Source organism: Pleurodeles waltl, chromosome 1_2 (genome assembly GCF_031143425.1).
Source record: "Pleurodeles waltl isolate 20211129_DDA chromosome 1_2, aPleWal1.hap1.20221129, whole genome shotgun sequence".
Lineage (NCBI taxonomy): Eukaryota > Metazoa > Chordata > Amphibia > Caudata > Salamandridae > Pleurodeles > Pleurodeles waltl.
Genome location: NC_090437.1, coordinates 1,306,373,142 through 1,306,398,133, shown reverse-complemented (window position 1 = coordinate 1,306,398,133; position 24,992 = coordinate 1,306,373,142). Strand labels below are relative to the sequence as shown.

At 46.5% G+C, this 24,992-nt stretch overlaps 1 protein-coding gene and 1 long non-coding RNA gene across 3 annotated transcripts in view; one reads left to right on the top strand and one right to left on the bottom strand.

The window, feature by feature from the left end:
* Nucleotides 1-24,992, top strand: part of EXOC6B (exocyst complex component 6B) — a 1,319,737-nt gene that overhangs the window by 842,500 nt on the left and 452,245 nt on the right. The window lies entirely within an intron of this gene.
* The window catches only part of LOC138296256 (uncharacterized), a 47,361-nt gene that overhangs the window by 16,162 nt on the left and 6,207 nt on the right, over nt 1-24,992 (bottom strand). Inside the window, exon 3 of the long non-coding RNA XR_011203797.1 lies at nt 2,694-2,767. This is a non-coding gene — a long non-coding RNA (uncharacterized lncRNA). The remainder of the gene's footprint in view (nt 1-2,693; nt 2,768-24,992) is intronic.

Sequence of the window (24,992 nt, the reverse complement as noted above, 5' to 3'; positions counted from 1 at the left end):
TTCATGTGCTCCCTTTTGAGCCAGTGCATAGCTGCTTGTTGCATCTTCCAACTCTCAAAACGGTCTTCCTCTCCATAATCATTTCAGTTAGTCACATGAGAGATCGCTATGCTTTGTTAATGGAGCCACCCTGCACAACCTATTTCCCGGACAAACTAGTATTGAGCTCCATGGTGGCCTTTTTGCCAAAAGACGTGACTACTTTTCATGTTGGATAATCGATCACCCCCCTCAACATTGTATGCTCTGCTTCACCCATTGAAAGAGGAGGAGAAGACTATCAGCTGGACCTCAAAACAATTCTTCACATCAATCTCACTGAAGACTATTGGGTGGGCAATCAACTTTTTGTGGCAATTTCCTGGGGAAAGACCGGTAAGGTGATGCAGAAAAAGACCTTGTCAAGATGTATAGCCCTCTGCATTAAGATCTGCTACGCTTTGGCATCCCATGCACACTGAGTCACTGGAACCAAGCTATACATAGCTGATGAGCCTTAAAATCGGTCCTAGGTTGTTTGTGTTCTGGTTCAGGGGAGGACCTGGATTGGTAGTTCGAGCTGGGCTGTTTCAATTGCAATACGGTCAAGACTGATTTGCATATAGCTATGTCCAAACTGAGGTGTTGGGGTGTGCAAAATAATGATGGACTGGGATGTCGCCCTGAGTAATTACCAGGGGCTGAGTTTAATTCAGGCATTCCATCCATCACTTGTATTCGCATCGGCCAGAAAGCAGCCTCTGAAAGGTCTGAAGACTCATTACATCATGACTAAGGCCACTACCAAGGCATTTGCACACGCAGTGACTGTTCTTGACAACTGTCAGAATGTGATGTCGGCGGCACTGTCCACGTTCACGTAGCATCACTGAGTTGACAGCCGGGTCTGATGAGAAGGGCATTTCTCTTGGTTGGTCCTACATGACTTTCTGGTCTAAGCCCACTCCCGAGGCAACTCTCCATGATAGTGTAGAGGAGAAAGAGATGGTGATTGGAATGATTGATGGCCTTGTTGCATCGAATGGAGTCATTTCAAGAGAGTGTTGGGAAAACAAAGTAGCAAATGATCCGGTGTTAACACATTTGAAGGATTATATCATGAGTGGGTGGTCAAGAGAAGGTCAAGTGATAGAAGAATTGAAACCATTCTTCAAGGTGAAAGAGGAATTAAGTGTGGAAAACAATTTGGTTATGAGAGGCACAAAATTGATCCCTCCGTCTGAATTAAGGGGTGGGTTGGTGAAGCTAGCTCATAAGGGGCATGTAGGAATTACAGGCACGAGGAAGAAATTACGGTTGTATTACTGTTGGCCTGGGATGGATGCGAATGTGGAAGTTATGGTTGAAAGTTGTGGTGTATGCTCTTGAGCTGAGAAAACTATAAGTGGGCTGAATTCTCCTCTGTGCCCAGTAGATTTCCCTTCGAGGCCGTGGGAAAAAATTGGCATGGATTTTATTGGACCCATTGGGGGCTTGAATGAAGGGAAGAGATTTGTGTTGGTAGTTATGGATTATCATTCAAAATGGGTGTTGTATGAATTTTTAAGCTTTTGTGGTCACAGATAATGGGTTGCAGTTTGTCTCCCATCTTATGAAATCGTTTCTAAGCAACCTAGGGATCAAACATTTGACAACTGCTCTTTAAAGCCCTCAAGGGAATGGGATGGTGGAGAGGGTGAATCGAATGATGAAGGGAACAATTCAATTGGCTATTGAAGCAGGTGAGTCGGTTCAAGAAGCGATGGGAGACATAATTTGGTGTTATCATAACACTCCCCGTTCCACAACTAGAGTAACTCATTTCGCGTTATTGAGGGGAAGACACTCGTTTAACGAGTTGTCACTTATGTGGTTAATTGAGAAGTCTGATCCAGATATAAATAGTCCCAGTTTTGATTCTATAAAGGACAAAGTGGGAGGTTATCAGGCGAAGGACAAGAGTAAATATGACGAGATTAAAAAAGTGAAAGATATTAATTTCAAAGTTGGGGATCGTGTAAGGATAAGGAGACCTTACAAAGTGAAAGGCTCCAAGTATTTTCAGGAAACTAAGGTGGTTCAGGTGTCCAAGCATTCTGTTAAAGTTGAAGATGGGAAGTGGTAGAGTAAAAGAAAGGCGGCTAAAGTGGACAATGGTGTGGATAATGGTGCAGACATGCTAAGTTTCCAGTCACAGGATAAGGGTTCTGAAGATTATGAGAGTGGCCTGAGAAGAGTGAGTGATTTGCAGGATGGTAGGATGTTTTATGAGCCTGGAGTGTTGATGATGTTAATGTTGTCGAGCAGGATGAAGTTCTGAATCATATTCGGCGTCAAACATCTGGTGTGTTGGGCCATCAGGATGTTGTGAGGGATAAGAGTCAGGACGTTGTGCGGGATAAGATTCAGGATACTGTTCAAGATGAGACCCTTAATAGATACCTTCCCAAAAGAGCTATTATCAGGCCCAAATATTTGGATGCTTGTGTGTTAAAATAATTGATTTGTTGTTGTTGTTGAAGAACGGAAATGTGTTCTGTTCTAAGGGTTTTATTGTTAAGTTAAAACACACGCTCACAAGCACTTTGGTTTCGAATGCGGTTTTCAGATCTGCGAAAGCGTTCTGTTGAAGCCAGTTGCTGAGATGCATCAGAGTGGCTGAGCTCTGGTGGACATGTAATCCTCTATACAAAAGTAAAATACAAAATACTCACCCTTGCCTGCGGAGAGCTTCTCTTTTCGAATCCTAACAATATTTTTTGCCAGATGGGATACTTCATAGATGTTTCTGCAATATTTAAAATTATATTCTGATTACGGAGCGCTCCAACCAACCACTACTTTGTATGAAATCATGCTTTTCTAGACAGATTTACAGAGCAACTTTTTTTTTTGTAAGAATTCTATTTATAACAATATATTAAGCAGTTTAAAGTAGTTCCACCTTGCATCCCATATTACATGGTATTTTCGAGAGCAGCCATGGGCATGTTCACGGATTTCTCAAGTGCTGCACATGCACATGCCCCTTGTCCATACTGCGATTGTTGGGGGAGTTGACATGATCCAATGGTATGCTGCATTTTGCTACCAGTAAGCCTAGGGACATTAAGTTGCAGAGGCCTACCCAGCCATCACCCGTCTCCTCAATGCTCAGTATCACATGTCTGGGGTTCGTTCGGGTCAGGGTATAGCTTATAATTTTACCCAGTGTGTCATGTGTTAGTGTAGGGCAATGAGAGGGCAGCTCCATATTGTGACAGAAGCCTTTGCCTTCCATGGAGCATCACGGGCAATGATTGTCTGATTTTCGGCTAATCTGCCCCAAATATTTGGGTTGTAATATACACAGTGAAATATTTAAATTTAATTTAGCAAGGCCTTGCAGATATGGCCGGGCATCGGGATGCTATCCTAGCTTCTTGCCATTCTTCATCTGTCAGTGGGCCAACATCTTTGTGCCAGTGGGCCCGGAGACATAAGGATAGGGTGCATTGATCACCAGTGATCAGTAAATACAGGAGACTCCTTTCTCTCCCAGGGATTCCACTGTTACTTTGGGCACAAGAGGGTTCAGCTTCGGGTCTTGGTGTAAGAGGGGGCTGTGCTGTGCCAGAGCATGTTGAGGCTTTAATAATGGAAGAAGCAAGTTTTCTATAGGTGGAATTCTACGGATAATTCTTCAAAGGACTTGGTATGATTACTGGACCACATGTCTTATATTTTAGAAATACCGATAAGTTCCAAGGCTCCGAATCCCTGCTGCCCTGAGACCTGTGGTAACCAGGACCTGTGCCATAAAGGGGGAGGGGCGTTTGGGGTGGGCTTCAACACCTCCTTGGGAACTGAGGAGCTATAAAGGATCTCTTCCAATCCCCAAATTTGTAGGGAGGTGCAGTCTAGGCTGTAGGATGGGTCGTCTCATTCTCCAAATATCCAGTCATTAATTACAACTTATTGTGGTGCCAGGTAGTATAGGCCATATCTTGGATCCCCAGACCCCATGATGCCCCCATCAAAGGGGGCTTTGTATACATTTAGCAAGCATGAGCACGTCCAGGCTCCCACCCACAGAAACTTGGTGAGGGATGTATTAATGTCAGCAACGTGGTAATGCTACCATTTTAAACAAGGCCCCATGGCCCATTATTGAAATGGGGAGTTTGTCCCGGGCTGTAAGTTCCCTACTCCTGGCAAGGAGTGGAGGGTTGGGGTAGCGACATTAAGATTAGAGAATTATTCTAAACAACCAGGTAGCCTCAGTGGTGTGGGGCAGAGGCCTGCCATTGGCACATATCGCAATTTGTCATAGTTTACTCGCAGGCCGAATGCCTTACCATATACACTTAAAATAGCTAGCAATCCAGGGGTCGTAAGTTACGTTCTCTGGACATAGACGAGCAAGTCTTCTGCGTAGAGCGAGACACTATCTTCAAATGTGGAGCCCCAGCACATAACAGAGAATTGAGCATCCCAGCAGATCCGTGTCGGAGAGGTTTGACTACCCAATGGAAAGAAGATGGGGGAGAGGATACAACCCTGCTCGTGCAGGAACTAGGGGTCAAACTAAATCCTGCACAGCATATAGAACATGAAGGGCAGATGAACTGAATGAAAATCTTTTTGAGGTAATTAAATGATGAGCCTATTGTCTCTGCCTATCGTGGAATAGTGTCTGGCCCCACGCTTTGGCATAAAGCTATTTAGTACAATGTAACGAGAGAGTGAATAACTCATGAGTCGTGTGGCCAGAATTTTCACCAAGATTTTTGCCTTCATATTGATTAGCGAGATAGGGTGATAAGAAGCACAGTTAGCAGGCCATTTCCTTTCTTATGAATGACAATATTGCTCCTCTTATGTCCAGTGTCAGGGGACCTTTTCCTGTCATCTCCTCAAACATGGCGAGGTGTAGGGCTAGCAGAGAGATATAGCACTTAAAGAATTCAGCTGCTTTTATCTCTTCAAATGTGAGCGCAGCCTCGAGTTCCCTCGCTAAGAATGGCTTAGAGGACATACTGGAAGGTTGTCAGCTATGGAGGCATTTCTTTCCAGGGGTGGAGTGTGATTCGCATATAGCAAGGAATAATATCCTGTGAAGGCTTCAGCAATACTGTGAGCTGCATAGGTCCGTGTGCAGTTGCCACCCTGTATTCCAGGTCTCAGGTCGCCTGCTTTGTCAACCCAATCGTGTATATGGTGTTCGGATGCTAGCCAGTTGTAATTGGCTGTACTCAGTTTGAGGCGTCGTAGAATGTCTATGGCCACAGTTAACAGTCTGCGTTTTTCCGTGTAACCCCCTACCCCCCCCCCCCCCCAAAGTGAGTGAGATGCTACGTTCTAGGTCTTTATTTTGATCGTTTTTAGAGCCGTTGATAAGAGATTGACTATGGCCACGGTCCACTGCCTTACAGGCCTCCTGGACAGTAGCAGCAGAGCCCACCTTTCCAATGTTATCATCAAAGTATGTTCTTATTGCATCTTGGAGACTGTCAGCAAACTCGTCTTTTTAACCACTAAGGATTGAGGCACCAATCACTCTGATCTGGCAGTATCCGTGCCTCAAGGCAGAATTCTACTGGCAAGTGGTCTAATAACCTGCAGGGGAAGAATTTCACTTCTCTTTTCTCTGGTAATCCAGTGGCTGGTATGAAGAAGTGATCGATATGAGAAAAGGAGTAGTGTGAGTGGGAGAAGAAAGTGAATTGTTGAGTGTCAGAGTGCAATTTCCTCCAAACATCACAGAACCCAAGTAAGGTAGTCCAAGTCTTAAGCGGGGTAGTTCTGACCATTGATCTCCCACTAAGTGCATCAAGGACAGGGTCTGTAACTGCGTTGAAGTCGCCCTCCCCCAATAAGACCAATGCTGGTGAGCAGTGAAGTAAGGTGGGCCTTCACGGAGGGCAATGTGGAGTAGAATATCTTCGAGGGGGGGAGGACATATAACCGGACTATGGAGCATGATTGCCCCTCTAGTGTGTGAGGGAAATGAACCGGCCCGCTGGGTATCTGGATAGTTTGGATGGACTAGGGGGAACGAGTTATGGAAAAAAAATATCTACGCCCCTCACACCCTTTAGTGTAACCCTCATGATAAACCCAAGTGTATCTGTGGTGACCAACTTCCATAACCTGGTTCAGGACTGTGCTGTGCTTGAATTTATCATTTAGGCCATTGATGTTCTATCAAATGATACAATAGGATTTATCTGTCATCTGTTGTGTCGGGACTGTGCATGGGATAGTAGGAATGTGCATGTGGAAGTTCATTGTAACATGTACCTGTTAAGGGATTTGAATCGGGTAGTGCCTTCATAACTCCATGTAGCCCACTGTACCTCAATGGTACTTCTGTAACAGATTCACCCCACCCTTGCCTACACTTCTGCCAATGAAGTATGTGTCCTGAACTAGTTAACATCAGAAGTAAAGAAACACCCCACTGAAATAATAAAACAACGTGCAAGAACAGAGGAAAGAGAGGTAAGCTGGATAGTAGAAGGCCTGCGTTATGCAGAATAGTAAGGTTCAATAGCCAATTTATGTCTCATCAGGCTCTGAGCATAGAGTAGTGCCTTCTACAAGGGCTCGTCAGGGGTCAGGTTTGCCGGGTAGGTAGTTAGCGGAGCAGTCTCTTCTTTGGGTTCTCCTGCTGCAGCATGGCAGCCATTCCCCAGGATCCCGCTCATCCCACAGCATGTTAGGGCTAGCAAGTCTGTCTGTCTGTCTGTTTGCCAGTTAGATTCTGCTGTTCCTCTACGAAATTCCAGGAGTACTGAAAAATGCCTTCTCCTTATAAAGGACTTTAAACTGTGCAGAGAATTGCAGCATCTAATGAATGTTCAGCACTCATAGTTTCTGTTTGACTTTCAGCAATGATCTGCATCTTTGTTCGACCTTAATGGTATAGTCCGGAAAAACCATCACAGGTGTCAAACCACAGTGCAGTTGGTCGTGTTTAAGAGATGTGCGTAGAATAAGATTGCAGTCACCATAGTTGAGGATGCAGACTATCATCGGTCTCAGCAGGGCCCAAGGGTGGCTGCCATGCTGCCAATGATTTATGCACCCGTTTGATTCTCCCCACCAGCAACACCCAACATCCACGTAAGATGGTGCCTCAGGTACTGTGGCAGGGATTTGTATATTTGTCAGTCTTGCCCTGCACAGGTTGGGTAGCCTGTGTGTCCTTGCACATTGTGAGGCTGCCCAAGGAGAGGGCCTTATGGGCGAGGCAAGCACCAGAGCCAGTCTTGGGCACAGTCTGATGAGTGCTGCCTACTCCAAGTGTGATATGCAGGGGGTTGGATGTGGGTTGTCTTTGTGCTGTAAGCCCTCGGCGTGAAGCAAAGGGACAGATAGAGGCAAGAGTCATCCTTGCTGCCCAAAGTTAGCCAAAGGGTCCAGTGATCAACCAGTTCTGGGCCCAGAGGTCCAAATTCCATGCAGCCTAGATAATGAGCAGGAAAGGGAGGAGGGCCTGGCAGTGTTTTATCCATGTGCCCCTTGGTAGGTCCCATTCTGGCATACTTAGCTGTGACAAAGAGACTTCCCAGTCCATGCAGTGTACCAGCCCACTCCTTAAAAGCCACACTCACCTGCCGCTGGGTATCTTGGGGACCTGGCACAAGCAGCGCAATGATGAGGTCTCAGTTTAGGCGGTGGGTGTGGCACCAGTGCATGCAGCCATCATCATTCTCACTAGGCCACGCGGACTACGGTTTTGTCAAGGGGTGGGCGCTGGCTGTAATCCAGGCCCTGAGAGCTTCAGGTGCTTTTGTCTCTCCCGCAGGTCCTCACAGCCGGGGTTGCCCTGTGACCCGCCTCCAGCACGGCAGCCCACCTCAGGAGCTTCAAAATCTGGTGGATGGGGAGCCGTCTCAGCGCCCTGTCAAAGTGTCATTGGTGGGTGGGGGGGTGGGTTGGGGGCCAATGGCCCATTACAATCTGGGTTTGGGGGCGTCTGGCAGGGCCTGTGTTTCAGTGCCCCTGCCGGTTTCCAGGGAGCCATCTGAATGGTCCAGCGTGTCAGTCTCAGATGTGGAGCCGGTGTTCACAAGCAGGTGCCCCAGCTCTAGGTTGCCACCGGATGGCCCAGGCAGGGTCAAAAAAAGGCTGCTAAATCAGCAGATGGTGTTGGATCGTGCAGGCATGGCACGGCGCTCAGATTTGTGAGTCCACCATTTTTCAGATCAAATCCTTTTTATGCTATTTTCCTCTGATTTAAGCTTCTGTATCACACAACACACCAAGCCGGTTTACTCTATCGACCAAGACAATCAATTTTATCTGTCAATCACTTTCCCTTCCTATGTGTTACATAAAAGTGCCATATTGAAAGAAAGATTTCTTTTTGCACCTAGAAGGTCCATAGCAGGATGCACATTTCTCAAGTGTGCCTTTAAATAGAGCGTATCCCAGTTGGAGATACAACAGCAAGCACTTTTGAATTTACTAATGAAAGAGGCGACACTAAGAGTGGGAGTGAACACAGAAGAATTCCTGGCAAAAAGAAACACAAAATCCCTTTAGAAAAGGGTATGTGTTATTCTGATGGATACAACTACCTGGGGATTCCTCACCTCATGAATTCTCCCATGTGCCAGCACCCGACGGAAAATTTTCTTCCCAGCTCTCCATATCGATGAGGACGTCACAATTGCACGGCTCCACACAACTCTGTCTGACATCACCGTGCCAATAAGAGGTCCTCACCGGCGTGCTGACGTCAGTTCCATTTTTTCCATGCCTTGGACGCTAACGGTTTTCTCCTAGCTCTCGCTACTTTCAAGGTGTTCCATCTTGTTTCTGGTTGCAGTCATGTTTCTGGTTAAAATGTCTCCTCCCAGGAAGTTGGGATTTAAGCCATGTTGAGAGTGCGGGGGTCGCATGTCGGTTACTAGCCCCCATGATGATTGTCTTTGGTGTTTGAGCTCCGAGCATGACGTCGAGGAGTGTGTATCCTGCCAGAGCATGAATCCTAAGGCTCTGAAGGAGAGGGAAGCCAGACTCTTTTTGGCCAAGGTGAAGAAAAGACATAAGAGTCATCACAGGTCCTCTTCTCACACATCGTCGAAGAAACACAAGAGGCAACGTCGTCATGACTCGGCGTCGCTCGGCTCGGAGCCGTTCAAGGTCCAGGTCTCCATCTCGGCGGCGCCGTGCGAAGTGGGAGGTGAGTCCGACTGACTCCACAACCTTAGAGCCCTCAGGCTTCTCCTGCGCCGTCGGTCTTCGAGGTAGTTGCACCTCCAGAGAGTCCTCGATTTTCACCTGTGGCACAGGATTTGGATGCTCAGCAAGCGTAGATGCAACATGGAGATCAGCGGTATCCTGCCTTCCTGGCTCCGGTAGCGGATCCAGCGGCATTTTTAAATGCCATGTTTTCTGTGTTTAATGCTATGGCCCCTGCTGGTGCACAGACAGATCCCACGGGTCCTTTAGCATTTTCGTTGGGCTCCCCGGATCCTTACAAGGCGGCGTCGTTTATGCCCTTTTATCCAGCTGAGGGTGCCGGTTCGGCGACGATGACATCGCCTCAGGAACCTGCGGTTCCGATGATGTTGCCTTCTAGACCTACCACGCAGATTTTATCACCCCTTCAGTCGAAGCCGATGTTGGAGCCTCAGGTGTCTACGGCACTGATGGGATCCGCTCCGGCGCCAGATGGCTCCGGATTAGACCGAAGTCAGCCGCCTTCTCCGGTTCCGCGCCTTTCAGTTCTGAAGCCGGTGTCATCGACATCGGCTAATTCTATGTCGACGCTGAGGTTAGAGGCCAGGCTGAGGTCGCGTAGAAAGGCTTTGAGACTTTTGGAGGAAGAAGAGTACCAGAGACAGTTGTTGGAAGATGGGGAGATTGTGGAGCCCTTGGGGGAATATCAAGGGCTGGATTAGGCCAGTGGGCTAGACACTTCCCCGGAATGGGACCTTTCTTTACCAGCGGAGTTTACGGATGAGGCGGCCTCTTTCCACACTGTGATTAGGAAGCCGGCAAATTTTTTGGATCCTCCGTTGCCTGCTGCAGAGGTCAAAATAAAATATCTTGACTGTGGTCCTGCACCCTTCTTCTATTTCGGCGGATCCATTGCTTCCATTTAAAGATGCTCTTACGGAGCCTATCTTAGAGCTATGGAGGAAGCCTGTGTCGTCACCTGCTGTCAATAGATCTGTGGCAAGGAGATAGAGTGGTGCCTAGGGATCCAGGATTCTTACCAAAACATCCTACCCCAGAGAGTCTGGTTGTTCAGGCCTCTTGTTCCACACGGTCTGCACCAGGCTCCCTCCCTGTGATTCTTTCGGACAGGGAATCCAAAAGGATGGAGCAGTTGGCGAAGAAATCTTTTTCTTCTTGCAGTATGGCCCTCAAGGCAGCAAATGCTACCTGTGTTCTGGGCAGATACGTGCACGCCTTGATGGATTCAGCTAGAGCTATGGTTCCGGACCTGCTGCAGGAGGTGCAGGGACAATTTGGAGAACTCCTGTCGGATGCTCAGGCTGCAGCAAAACAGATAATTCTACAGACTCAGTGGCCAGGGCGATGGGTACCTCTATTGCTACCAGCAGGCATGCATTGTTGAGGTCCTCTGGCTTTTCCTCTGATGTACAGACTGCTCTCTTGGACTTGCCCTTTGATGGGGAAAAACTTTTTGGTGATAAAGCAGACTCTGCCTTAGAGCGCTTTCAAGACACTCGGGCGACAGCAAAGTCTTTCGGTCTGCAGGCCTTCACTACTACCCCTTTCAGGTCCTTTCGGAGGTTCAGGGGGTTTGGGCGTGGAGCAGTTTACTGTGGGAGACCCCAGTCCACAGTCTAACAGCCTACCAGGCTCCCTTATAAGTCCTTCAGAGGGTGTGGGAGGGTTCAGACAAGAGGGGCCACCCAGCAGCACCCTGCCTCATCCTCTTCCTCTGGAGGACAACAAGGGAAACAGCCCTAGTTTTCTGACCATTTTCAACCACACTTCTCCTATAGGAGGGAAGATTATGTCTTTTTCTCCATGAGTGGGAGTTGATTACATCAGACTCCTGGGTTCTGACTATTGTGAGGAAAGGATATGCTCTCCCTTTTCAGGAGTTTCCCCATCCCATCCCTCCCTGCCCCTTGTTTTGTTCAGAAGAACATCTCCTGTTGTTGCAGCAGGCGGTTCAAATCCTGTTGTCAAAAGGTGCAGTGAAGTTGGTTCCAGAGCAGTAAAGGGGTCAGGGTTGTTATTCAAGATACTTTCTGATTCCCAAGAAAGACAGTCGTTTGAGACCAATCCTAGACCTGAGGATTTTGAATTGGTTCCTCAAACAGGAAAAATTCAAGATGCTTACTCTAGCACAGGTACTTCTGACGTTGCACAGAGAAGATTGGTTGGTGTCTGTCAACTTGCAGGATGCTTACTTTCATATCCCTATGCTCAAGTCGCACAGGAAGTATCTCCGGTTTGTGGTGGGGTCGCAACACTACCAGTTTGCGGTCCTTCCGTTTGGTCTTACTTCAGCACCTCAAGCCTTCTCGAAGGTGATGGCAGTGGTTGCAGCAAGTCTCAGAAGGAAGGGGATATCTGTATTCCCTTACCTGGACGATTGGTTGATCAAAGCCAAGTCTCCAGAGCTTGTGTTGCATCACGTGCAGATGACAACTCAGTCGTTTTTCAGTCTGGGTTTTACGATAAACATACCCAAGTCTCACCTGGAGCCCTCTCAGCGCATCCTGTTCATAGGGGCACTACTGAATACAACATTGATTCGGGCCTACCCTCCGCCTCAGCGGATTCGGGACATCCAGGCGTTGATTCCAATGTTTCAAAATGGAGCAGTTGTTCCGGTCCTACGCCTGCTTGGTCTGTTCGCTTGTTGCATTCTGTTGGTCACTCATGCACGTTGGCACATGAGGGCTCTCCAATGGTGCCTCCGAAAGCAGTGGTTTCAACACAAAGGGGATCTCGAAGAGTCAATAACGATCTTCAGAGATGCTGCAGCGGATCTTCGATGGTGGTTTGTGGACGGCAACCTTTCCCAAGGAAGGCCGTTCTCACGGCCGCCTCCGGTGGCCACGGTCATGACAGATGCATCCACTCTAGGGTGGGGAGCTCATCTCGGGGACCTGGAGGTCAAGGGTCGTTGGTCTCCAGTGGAACAGACTTTTCATATCAATCTGTTGGAATTGCGGGCGATATGTCTGGCTCTCAAGGCCTTCCTCCCGTCCCTTTGCGGTCAGTCAGTTCAGGTCCTGAAGGACAACACTACAGCGATGTGGTATATAAACAAACAGGGAAAAGTGGGGTCGTAGCTTCTCTGCAGAGAAGCTTCTGCGGCTCTGGTCCTGGCTTCGGGAACACTGGATTTGCTTGGTAGCGAATCATCTTGCCTGAGTGCTCAACGTATGTGCGGACACTCTCAGTCGGCATTTTTCGGCCAATCACGAGTGGCGTCTCCATCCGGATCCGGTCATGTACATCTTTCAGATGTGAGGTTTTCCAGGGATAGATCTGTTTGCCACCCAGGAGAACACGCACTGCCTGTCATTCTGCAGCCTCCAGTATCCGGTGCAAGGAGCTTTGGGGGATGCGTTTCAGATCTCTTTGTGCAACCAGTTGCTTTACACATTTCCCCCCATACCCTTGATTCCTCGAGTTCTGAGGAAGATTCGCCAAGATCGGGCTCAGGTCATTTTAATAACCCTGGCTTGGCCAAGAAGGGTGTGGTACACGGACCTTCTCCAAACATCACTGTGCCCTCCGCTCCATCTCCCTCTCAGGGCAGACCTCCTCTCGCAGTCGCTGGGGCAGGGTCTACACCCCCACCTCCAGAGCCTGCACCTTAATGCCTGGAGATTGAATGGGGCGATCTGAGTTCTTTCTCTCTCCCACCAGAGGTAGTGGATGTTATTCTATCGGCCAGGCGACACTACACTAAGACCATTTATGCCGGCAGGTAGGCAAAATTTGTTGCTTGGTGTGGAGAGAGCAAATTGATCCTTTAAGGGCCCACCTCTCCGATGTTCTATTGTTTGCTTTAGCTTTAGCACAGAAGGATTGTGCAGTTGCTACTGTTAAGGGCTATTTGGCGGTGCTGTCAGCCTTTCTTTGTCTCCCAGATCAGCTCTCCTTGTTTAAATCGTCTATTGTTATTAGGTTTTTAAAATGTTTAACTAATAGGTTTCCTCCCACTCCTTTCCATATGCCTCAGTGGGATCTGAATCTCGTTTTAACTTTTTTAATGGGGTCACCATTCGAACCCATGCATTCTTGCCTGCTAAGGTTTCTAGTTCTTCAAACCGTTTTTCTGATAGCTATATCCTCGGCTAGGCGTGTGGGTCAGCTTCAGGCTCTTTCTGTTAAACCCCCCTTTACCTTAATCTTTCCTGATGGTGCTGACAACCAGGGCGGCTTTCCTTCCAAAAGTTGTCACTCCTTTTCATATGGGGCAGACCATTACCCTTCCATCTTTCTACCCTCCTCCTCACCCCTCGAAGGAGGAGGAGGAGAGGCTCCACCGTTTGGACCCCAAAAAGGCTCTCAGTTTTTATATTGAAAGGACGAAAGACTTTCACCTGGAGGACCAGCTGTTCGTGGGGTATATTGGACAGAGGAAGGGCAGAGCGGTCCATAAAAGAACGATCTCCAGGTGGGTCTTTCTCTGTATCAAGGTTTGCTACTCGTTAGCAAAGAAGGTTCCCCCTGAGGGTATTAGAGCCCATTCCACCACGGCTACTTCTGCCACTTCGGCCCTGGCGAGGGGGGTTCTGGTGGTGGATATTTGCAAGGCAGCAACTTGGACATCCCTCCACACCTTTGCAAAGCATTACTGCTTGGACTCGGAGGTTAGGAGGGACGGCCATTTTGCACGATCTGTATTGCAGGATTTCTTGGTGTAACCAGTCAGGCACCCACCTCTGAGTGCGGTACTGATTTGGGACTCTATAAGGTGAGGAATCCACAGGTAGTTGTATCCATCAGAAGAACAAGTTATTTACCTTTGGTAACGCTTTTTCTGGTGGATACACTAGCTACCTGTGGATTCCTCACAGTCCCACCCGCCTCCCGTTACCTGTCTGGTTACATTAAGATGTTTGTTTTACAAGTGTATATAGATTTTGGTAATTATGTGTATATATAAATGATGGTTTTGATTCTATTGCATCATTGTGGTTTTATGTATATATGTATTCATTGGAGCTATTGTGGGGTTGTTTTTCACCTGTTCGCCTCAAAGGCACGTAAAAAAATGGGTGAAACTGACGTCAGCACGCCGACGAAGGACCTCTTATTGGCACTGTGACGTCAGACGGAGTCGCGTGGAGCTGTGCAATTGTGACGTCCTCGTCGACGTGGAGAGCTGGGAAGTAGATTTTCCATCGGATGCTGGTGCATGGGAGAATTCATAAGGTGAGGAATTCACAGGTAGCTAGTGTATCCACCAGAAAAAGCGTTACCGAAGGTAAGTAACTTGTTCTTAGTGCACTTGTGATAGTTTGCTTCCAACACAAAAGTTTTATTTAGGACTTCAAGTTGTTAGTGACCTTGAAGAAGTAAGAATTTGGCTATAGATATCCATTTCTTATAATAGCATTGCCTGACTTTTAAATTGGTATCCATTAGTAAGTAGGTCCCTAACACCATCTGCTCTTGTTAGAGTTGTGTATTATGGAAGTCTGCTGGAAATTGAGTTATCCCACATTGATTTGTGAAATGTATTTGCTCCAAATAATTAAACGTCTAGCAGCATTGTATCTATGGCCATTAATGTATTAATTTTGCATTTGCTAATATAGTACATGCAATTGTTGGAAACTTATTGAAGTATTTGTTATAGGGCTTCCAGTTTTATGGTATTTTTTTTTTTTTTACTTTTCTCTCTCCATTTATCCATTTTTATTTGTTGTCCATTTTACTGGTATTTATCCATCATTTATTTAGTGTTTAGAGGCTTAATGGAGTTGTTAAAATGGTATATTTCCATATTTATGTAACTGATAAACATGCACTCAAACTTTGACGCCTGGTGCATTTTAGCAAATTAAGCAGCCAAATGTAACAAAACACTACATCCACAGATAAATATTAGTATTTTATACTAATATATGTTAACATATGCTGGCATTTAAGGAAATATCATCCTGTTTTTTAAATGCCCAAGCAATGTATCTGCTCAACGGTCTGCCTGGAATTCAGAAAGGACAGCATGGAGAGTCTCACAAAAGTAAAATTGTCCGTATTTTTCTGCTTTTAAAAATAGATACAGAGAGTAATCACATTGTCTTTTATCTGTATTTCTCTGTTAAAATCAATAAAAAACGGAAAACTGCTGCAGCATTTCTTACACTGCGGGTTCAGATAAATGGATGACCAAGAATAAAAACCTAATTCGAAGCAACGGTTTGCAGCCAATTCCAACTATATGTGTTTTCTCGAGATTTGTTTTTTATGTTATACCACATAACGAATTGATCTCACTTCTACTTGATGCATAAATGAAAATAACTGGTAACTTGGAGAGAGCATTTTTACATAGTAAATCCGTCACTATCATATTTTCAATGTTGTTGGCTTCTGTCTATTTTCTTTGTACTGTCATAGTAAAGCTTAAAGATATAATTGAAGGATATTGGGATTATTAGTCCCAGTAGTTTCTTTTTTCGCTGGTCAGCTGAATAACTTGCATTGAAATGAAAGTTAAAATAATAGGTTTGCCCTACTATTGTACCATAACTTATCACCAGGTATTCCCTTTAAGCACTTGACTCTCAAGGGTAGGAAAGTCGAGCAGCCCAAGGCTTACTCATTGAAGTAGTGTGGAGCCAGAAACGTAGCCCTCAATAAGATTCAATCACCTGGTGACACATCAAGGACCTTAAGTGTCACCCACAGCATAGCAGAACAGTCTCTCCAAGTATCACAGCATTAGCATTGAGTTGTCTCGCCTACAATACCTCACATCATCTCGCTTTCACAGTAGTATATTCTTCATGCAGTGGCATCACCAGGTCCCCTCTTCCTCCTAGGCAGTTAGTTCTGTCCTTGAATCCCGGACTTGTCATATTCCCAGAAGCTACTTGTCCCAGACTGGGAAAGGGGGGGAGTTTGTGGTTGGCACCGTAAACATGGTGCTCTAAAGATTCTTCTAGTCTCCAGTGGTGTGGGACCCCAGGCTTCTGATAAGCAAATCTTGGCACAGTGATTAGACGTTTTTGCCCTGACTTTATACTCATGGTACAGGCAGACTTTGTGTATTCCAACATTTCAGTTCTGTTACAGGTTTTGGGCAGTTGCACTTTAGCTAGTTTTGTGTGGACTTTGTCCAAAATGTGAACAGGAAGGTAAGGTGAAGCAGGGAATCTTCTGTCATAAGAAACTTGAAACAAGTTAGTCCTTAGAGATAACAAATGGGCAGGAAACGCCTGGGAAACTTCCTAGATCCAAAGGGAACCACTATCTCCACTCCTAAAACTCTCACTCTTGTCCACCACAAAGAGTGCTTCAATTCACATCATGTGTCTTGGCTGTCTCTAAACTTCCATCTTATGTACTTCTTGGATTCTGTAACATACAAAATGGAAGCCAGGCCCACATGCACCACACACTTCATGTGTTTCTTCTAGATATACGACATCCATGTCCCACACAGACAGGCGAAGGAGCCGCTTGTAGTGTACTGGCAAACAAATGTAAAAATGTGTTCTCTCCCGAATTTACTGTATGTACTGTAGAATTCTTACTATTGAGCCCTGAATCCTATTTCTTTGTGATAGACAGAGAAGTGAGGATATTACTCTGGGAAGGACCCCCCCCCGACCCATTCCTCCCCCACTCCCCCCCCCAAATATCCCCTGATTGCACTAAAGATCCTATATTGATCCATATTTAATGGAAGTATAGCCCTACCTCACATCCGGGCTTATTACTGGGCACCCCAGCTCCAAGTTATTAATGATTGGGCCCACGCCCCAAATTGTGGTCCGATTGGACAGGTGCGCCATTGTGGACCCCACATGGGAGCATTACATCCATGGTGGAAAAGACAGAAAGAGCCTGCCCGCCCCAACTTGGAGGGCTCTGATGACCTTGAACAAGACGCATGCCTGTATAGGTTGGTGAGGGAGGGTCACAAAAGGAACCATAGTGGGAGGGGAGAGGTGCCCAGACTGCAGTGTTTTGCCAGATTGGATTTACTCAGAATCACTGTAATACGAAACATCATAAAAGATGGGGCGATCAAAACATTTGACAACCTACAAGTCAAATATAACCTCGCATACATGCAAGTCTTCAAATTCCCACAATTCAGACATGTCCTTAATTCCAAGGAGGTGGACTAGACCGACATGCCCGACTCAGCGCCTCCCCCAAAGAAGCTCTTCCTGAAAGACCCACTGGGTTGAGGGGAGGTCTCCACACTCTACAAGGTGATCATAAATAATATTCTGGACACCCAGGAGTGCTTGCAACATTGCTTGGAGCCAGACATGGGGAGATGGAGGACGTAGATTGGGAGGCAGTCTTGATGTATCCCTAGGAGATGGCAATACAGGCGTTCTTTCGTCTGATCGAGTCGAAGATCCTGCAGTGGGTGTATCTGGACAGGATTAAGCTGTATAAAATGGGGACAATACCCCTGCTCAGTTGTCTTAGATGCAATGTGACACAGAGGGTTTGTTCTATTATACTCTCTGGGGGTGTCAAGAGATTCCAGGTCACTACAGCATGATTCTTTGGGAACTCAGCACGGTCCTCAAGGAAGAGATACCACACAATCCCCAATTCATACTCTTGGGTGTCCTCTGAGGATGTTGACCTGCAGAGGGAAAAACTAATACTCTTCACACTTGGGCTGATAATGGCGAACAGAGATATCGCCCAGAACTGTCACCCACGCTGCCAATGAGAACCAAATGCATTGCTGGGGTGGATGTCTATATGGGGGCAGAGAAAGTCATATACGAAGCTAGGGGTTGCCCAAGAAAATCTTACCAGGTCTGGAGAATGCGAAGGGAATACCATGACTTCACACTGCATGCCCAAGAAGACTCCTCACAGTGACATTCTACAACAGATCCTTAATTCTAATTATGGTTGTCATCTGATTGGAACTGCCGAGGCCCCACTGGTGAAGATGGACCCAACTCGTGCTCCCCAGATTGTGGGGGGGGTGGAGTGGGTGGACGATGGGGTGGACTAGGGAACCTTGGGGGCCTGAGCTGGTTCTCCAAGCCTGCCGTCCTGTGTGTACTTGTACTTCATTATATCCTAATACTGCTGTAAGCATCATGTTGTAGACTCACGTTTGTTACCTCTGTGCAGCTGCACTTTACCCTGCACCACTCCACTCTACGCACTTCACTTTAACCTAAAACAATCTACTCTACGCCACTGCATTCTGTCCCACTCTACTCTTGACAACTGCTCTCTAGGCCAATGCACTCTGCACAACTGCACTTTGTCACAGCACTCTACGCCACTGCACTCTACATCACTGCACTCTACACCACTACTCTCTACGCTACTCAACTCCACTCTACACCACTGCACTTTGACACTCAACTCTGCAACATGCACTCTCCGCCATTGACCTCTGCATCACTCTACTCTGCACTACGCCACTGCACTCTGCCACTGTACTGTACACCTCTCTGTGGTACTCTGCACCACTCTACACCTCTGTGCCCCTCAACTCTACTCTGCCCCACTGCATCACTCAACTCTGTGCCACTCCACTCTGCGCCACTCTACGCCACTCTACTCTACGTTACTGCACTATGTGCCACTCTGCTCTACTCAGCGCCACTCCACTCTGTGCCTCTCCACTCCATTCTGCACCACTGCACTCTACAGTGCATCACTCTAGTCTGCGCCACTGCCTTCTACAATAGTGCAATGTACACCGCTGAATTCACTGCCACTGCACTCTGTGCCACTGTTCTGCAACACTTTAGGCCAATTCACTCTACACCATTCCACTCTACTCTACCGCTCCAGTGTATGCCACTCTACGTGACTCCACAATATGCCACTCCAATACACGCCACTCTGTCACTCCACTCCACAACACTCTACTTCTCTCTTGGTCTATCCACTCTACGTCATTCCACACCACTCTCTATACCACTAACTTTTATTCATGCAGATGTACAACATGGCTAAAACACATTGGCAAAGCCAGTAGCTCTTGCATAGATGAGACCTATTGATTTTGCAAATGCTTGTGTTCTTAAAGAGAGTACAGGCCACGGTCACCAGCTGTATGCCATTAACTGCCCTGAGCTTGCTGAAGTCCTACACTAGGGAAACCCACTTCCGGCAGTCACGACCACTGCGCAGGCCTTTTCTCTTGGCTTTGTTATCTGGGCCCCAATTCAGTGCTCCACCAGAGCTCCAGTGTAAACAGTCTTCTTGGAGCCTGGCGAGCCCTGCCCCTTTAAATATGTTTTTGAATACATGTTGAAATTAAATTAATTTCACTCCGTCTTCAACTAAGTTTGTCATATATCTTGATAGTCAAAAGTGCAGCACACAGAGTTTTGGGCATTACTATAAATAGTTTTCCTCGTACTATAAATTGTTCTTTTCATATTGTTAGACTGCGCACCACAATGCTCGTAAAACACATTGATTGGTTTTCTAGCTACTTGTCAAACACTGGGAATAAAATATATTTGGTGCGCATGATATTTGAGTTATTGGGTTCCTCTATAAAAAAAAAAAAAAGAAATGTAATTCTTTATAGGGCCCTTAATTTTATTTGCCTTGCTGAGTAACTACCAAACATATCTCATTTTTCTCAACTCTGCTATTTGCTATAAATCCTTGTTAATGCCTTCTCACGCCATCCTACCACCCGCAGCATTTCCCTTACAGGTGCCTAGCAGAGAATCGAACCCCAAAGAGATGTTGTTAACAATCCTCTTTAATTTGCCCTCTATCCCGCTAGTCACTCATCAGTGTTGCTGCATGCAACATCTGGCACGTTATTAACTGGCCGATATCTACCGCAGAGTGCTGCCAGGTTTGACATTCTGTCCTCCACTGTTCCGAGCCCAAGGGCTAGAGCTAAGTACTAGGCAATTCTACTGTGTCCAGAAGATTAGATGTTCAGAAAGCCGCTGACTCACTACACAAAGCAATGACTGTCCTTGCTTAAAACGCAATGTCCATAAATGAACAGAAGGGGGGAAGACTGTGAAAGCTGCTGAAACATCTCTTTAAATATATAATTACTAAAGACACGAGAGATGCCATTAGCCCCTTTTCGGATTAGTAGGTAATATTATAAGTGGGTATTTTGAAAAAGCTGAACTCCCTTAGGTGATTTTCATTAGCATTTGTAGATGGAAGTTAAGACATTCTATCGCAAGGAATGTTAAATATGAGACATGCGATAATGGGTGTTAAATGTAGAACTAGTTAGATGAAATAATTAACAAAGGTATGCAGTTTGGTCCAGTTTGTTGGATACCGTTGTTATGGGGTGTAAAGATGAAAATCTGCAGTCAAACTTCAGTTGTAAGGTTCTTAATCTATGTTAGATATTCGAAGGGGGGTAAATGTTATGCCTCCCATACAAGATCCTTGTAAGGCTACATTGTAAAGTAAAATGTTCCTCAGTGCTCGCAGATTAACACAGTTAGGGAGTGGAAAAGGTAAAATGTAACCAATTATACAAACTGACAGACTATATAACATGGCTAACGTATATTTAATTAACTTTGCAGATTTGCTTTGATGAATTAGCTGCATTTCAAACCTACCTTAGGCAGTCTGTGGGCAATGATCGCTGTGTGCAGTTTTAGATGTGATCTTAAATATAACAATTATATATATCTTCCCCCGATTGACATCCATTATCTTGGTCAGGCATATGGTCTCTGTGCATGTCATGTGAGGTCATATATTTCACTTTAATTACCTTTCACATTATAAACCATGTTTATCGAGGGGTAGCAGTTTGAAGTTCTTCCAGATCTTGGGACTTTTTCCTTCAGAGTGCAAACAAACTACTACTCTTTTAAGCAACGTTATGTGGGATCAAAAAAACTAAATACTTAGCTATTCAGAGAAAGGTTTTGGGTCAAACAGGGGTCTGCGAACTCATTTACACTTTATCTGCTGGTTCTCAGAGCACAGTATTAGGGTAGTGGAAGTGAGTGTGTGTGAGAGCATGTAGGCGAGCGTGGCTGACATCTGTGGCACCCCGTAGCAGTGCAGAGTGAGAGTGTGGGAGTGAGTGTCCAGGCTGGATTTCACCACACAGCAGCAATGCCGTGCATGTTGTTTACTATTGTGGTTGACATTGAGTTTAATGGTGAGGCCTAGGCCGTGTAGGTATTTCAAAAGTGCTATAGTTTCGCTGGGAACCAGGATGCATCCTACAACTGTTTTATAGTGAATTTTGGTGATCGTTGGGGTGGGTCCGGTGCTGCTAACGTGGTGGTACTGCATGTGGGAGCAGGGAGGGAAGTAGTATTTTTCTCACGTGTACTTTCTGCTGATTTCGTACTAACACTATCTGATAGATTTCCCCCAGGCGTCAGTCTGGATCCAGAGATTTTTCTCAAGCAGTACCCCTGCATGCTGTCAGGTGGCATCGATCGGCTCCAAGTCTGTTGTCGGTATCATGTGCACCGGATATGACGTTGTTAAGCCTATATAGCTGCCACCATGGCATGCTGATGTTCTTTTCTTTCCACCCACCCAGCCCAGATCTGAAGAAGAGCTGCCCCTCAGTCACTTTTTGACTGTTCTTTTTTTACTTTTTCACAAAGTTTTTTTGTGTCTGCACTCCGAGTGCAGTCTTCCCCTACCTCAACGACTGGGCGCTCAAGGTGGGCTCACTTCAGGCTGTCGTCTCCCACCTCCAGACTAGGGCGAACCTCCTGCTTCTGCTGGGGTTCACTATAAATGTGCCGAAGTCATACCTGACTCCCTCTCGGATACTTCCTTTCATCAGAGTTGTTCTCAACACTGTGCAGTTTCAGACTTATCCTCCTGAGCGGCAAGTCCAGGATATTCAGGCTATTATACCGATGTTTCAGCCTCTATCCTGGATTTCGGTGAGAATGATTATAAGGCTTCTGGGCCTCATGGCTTCCTCCACCCTGCTGGTTACACATGCAAAATGGCTTATGCGGGTTCAGCAGTGGAATCTGAAATTCCAGTGGCGCAGCACTGGTGGAATCTCTCCGACATGCTCCAGATCTCTGCAGGAAGAACTGCGCAATATCTGTAGTGGTGGCTCTTGAACCACAATTGGGTCAGAGGCAGATCCCTCTCCATTCCCCATCCAGATCGGACAGTAGTAACAGATGCATCACTTCTGGTATGGGGAGGCCACAAAATGAGAGACGGAGATCAGAGGCATCTTGTCTCCTGCTGAGTCCAGGCTACACATCAGTCTTTTGGAGCTCAGGGCGATCAGACTGGCTTTTAAAGCATTTCTTCCGTCTCTCAAAGGGAAAGTAGTGCAGGTGTTCAGGGACAACACCACCACCATGTGGAACTGCAACAAGCAGAGCGGGGTGGGTCGTGGACCCCTTGTCAGGAGGCTCTGCGCCTTTGGACATGGCTGGGACATCAGGGCATTTCCCTGGTGGTTCAACACCTAGCGGGCTCTCTGAACGCCAGAGTGGATGAACTCAGTCAACAATGCCTTATGTCTCCATCCTAAGGTCTCTTTCAGCAGCGGTAGAGCCTTGGTTACATCTGTTGACCTCTGCAGAGAACGTGCAATGTTGGCAGTTTTGGTGTTGGAGTTTCAAAGGTGGCACTCTCTTGTTGACGCTCTGTCTCAAATGAAGTTCAGGCCTCCTGTACGCCTTTCCGCCCACACCAATTCTGCCCAGAGTTCTCAAGAAGATCAAGAACAACCAGATCAAATAATCCTTGTGGCTCTGGATTGGGCATGAAGAGTCTGGTATCCCAACCTATTGCGCATGGCCATCGATCCTCCGATCGGACTGCCCCTGGAGTATCATCTGTTGCAGCAGCAGCGGATGGTTCTCCACTCGATCCTGCAGAGTCTCCGCCTTCTTGCGTGGAGATTGAGCTGCAACAGACAGTTTTTGACCTGCAGGCATAAATTTGTGGCATGGTGCACAGACAAGTCTGTTGACCCTCCTCTCTGTCCCTCTTTGCGATGTCCTTTTGTTTATCCTCTCGTTGGCCCAGCAGGGCTCTGCGTTGGGTTCCCTCAAAGGTTAATTTGTCTGCTGTCTCTGTATTTCTGAGGTTACCTGACCAATCCTTTTTGTTTAAGTCTCCTATTGTTAGTAGGTTCCTTAAGGGTCTTGCCCACATGTTTCCTCCCAACTCCCTTCATCATGCCCCAACGTTGTATAAATTTGGTTCTGACATTCTTCATGGGTGCTCCTTTTGAGCCTCTTCACAATTATCCTCTCAGGCTTCTAACATTAAAAACAGCCTTCCTTGTGGCCATTACATCTGCCCGCAGGGTAAGTGAGCTGCAGGCATTGTCATTTAAGCATACCTTTCTATTGTGAAAAAGTGATGCTTTGCACCAGGGCTTACTTTTCCCCAAAAGCTTTCTTGTAGGCGAATCCATCACCTTGCCTACTTTATACTCAACCCCACATCCTTCTAAGGAAGAGCTGAAACTCCATAACCTGGACCCAAAAGAGTGTTGGCGTTCTACCATGATCGTACCAAAGAGTTTCAGGCTGGATGATCAACTCTTTGTTGGGTGTGTGGGTGCGAAGAAAAGTCGGGCAGTGCAGAAGAGATGGGTAGTTCTATGCATTAAAATATGCTACGCATTGGCTGAAAAGCAACCCCCGGACTGTTTGCATGCTCACTATACCAGAGCGACAGCTGCAACCACTGCGTTAGCATGCGGAGTTCCCGTCATGGATAGCTATCAGGCAGCAATGTGGGCATCCTTGCACACGTTCACCTAACACTACTGCCTGGACAGTCAGGTTCGAAGGGATGGGTACTTTGTCTGTTCAGTCCTGCAGGACTTCCTAGTATGATCTTGGTTCACAGACCCTCCTCTCTGGATGGTATTGCTTAGGTATCTATTCTGAGCTAAAGAATCTGCAACTAGAAGTCTCTATCAGATGAACAAGTTAGTTACTTCAGGTAACGTTGTATCTGGTAGAGATATATTCTAGTTGCAGATTCCTTCTCTTTTAGGGCTCTATTTTTGACGCACCAGTGGTCAGTGTTCTTCATGATTTTGCGCTTCTGGTGTGGAAAGTCATGAAAAGAAACTGACATCATCGCACAGGGGGCATATATAGGTCTTGCGATGTCATATGCGGCGCACTCAATGCAGATGACCGACATGGAGCCGACTGACGCCACCTGAAGGCACACAGGTGTACTGATTGAGAAAAATCTCTGGATCCAGACTGATGCCTGGGGGAAATTCTAAGGTACGGAATCTGCAACTAGAATGTCTCTACCACATACTGAAGGTAAGTATCTTGTTTGTTGGGCCTTGTACTATTAGTAATATTTCTGAATATGATTTATGCCCAGATTTACATAATGGTCATGTGGTGTTAATTCATGTGTGTTGAATACAAACTTTATTTGCATACACCTTGTGTGAAGTCTCGTTTGTGACGCTCGGTGTACTTGTTGTGTTGTGCCAATGCTTTACATATTGCCTCTGTGATAAGCCTGACTGCTCTGTGTCAAGCTACCCAAGGGCGAGCGCAGATTATATAATGAGTGTAATCACCCACCCGTGACTGGAGTGGTAGGTTCTGCCTGACTAGGGCCTCGCGTCAGCCAACCAGAATGTGCCTCTAACAATGCTTTAATATGGAAAAATGTAACCAAGCAGCACCAGACCTGGAAACCCTCTTCTGGCTTCCAACAGAACATAACATGGAATAAAATTCATGATTATCTGTCCCAAATGGGACACTCTTGAATCTCCTCCAGAAACGTTTCAATAACTCTTCTGTGCTATCAGTTAAGGCCAAAGCTTCTACTAGACTTCGGGATCTTGTGTGGACATTAAGTCAAGGATAAGCATATTGAGTCACCCTGGTGCTCTGACATCA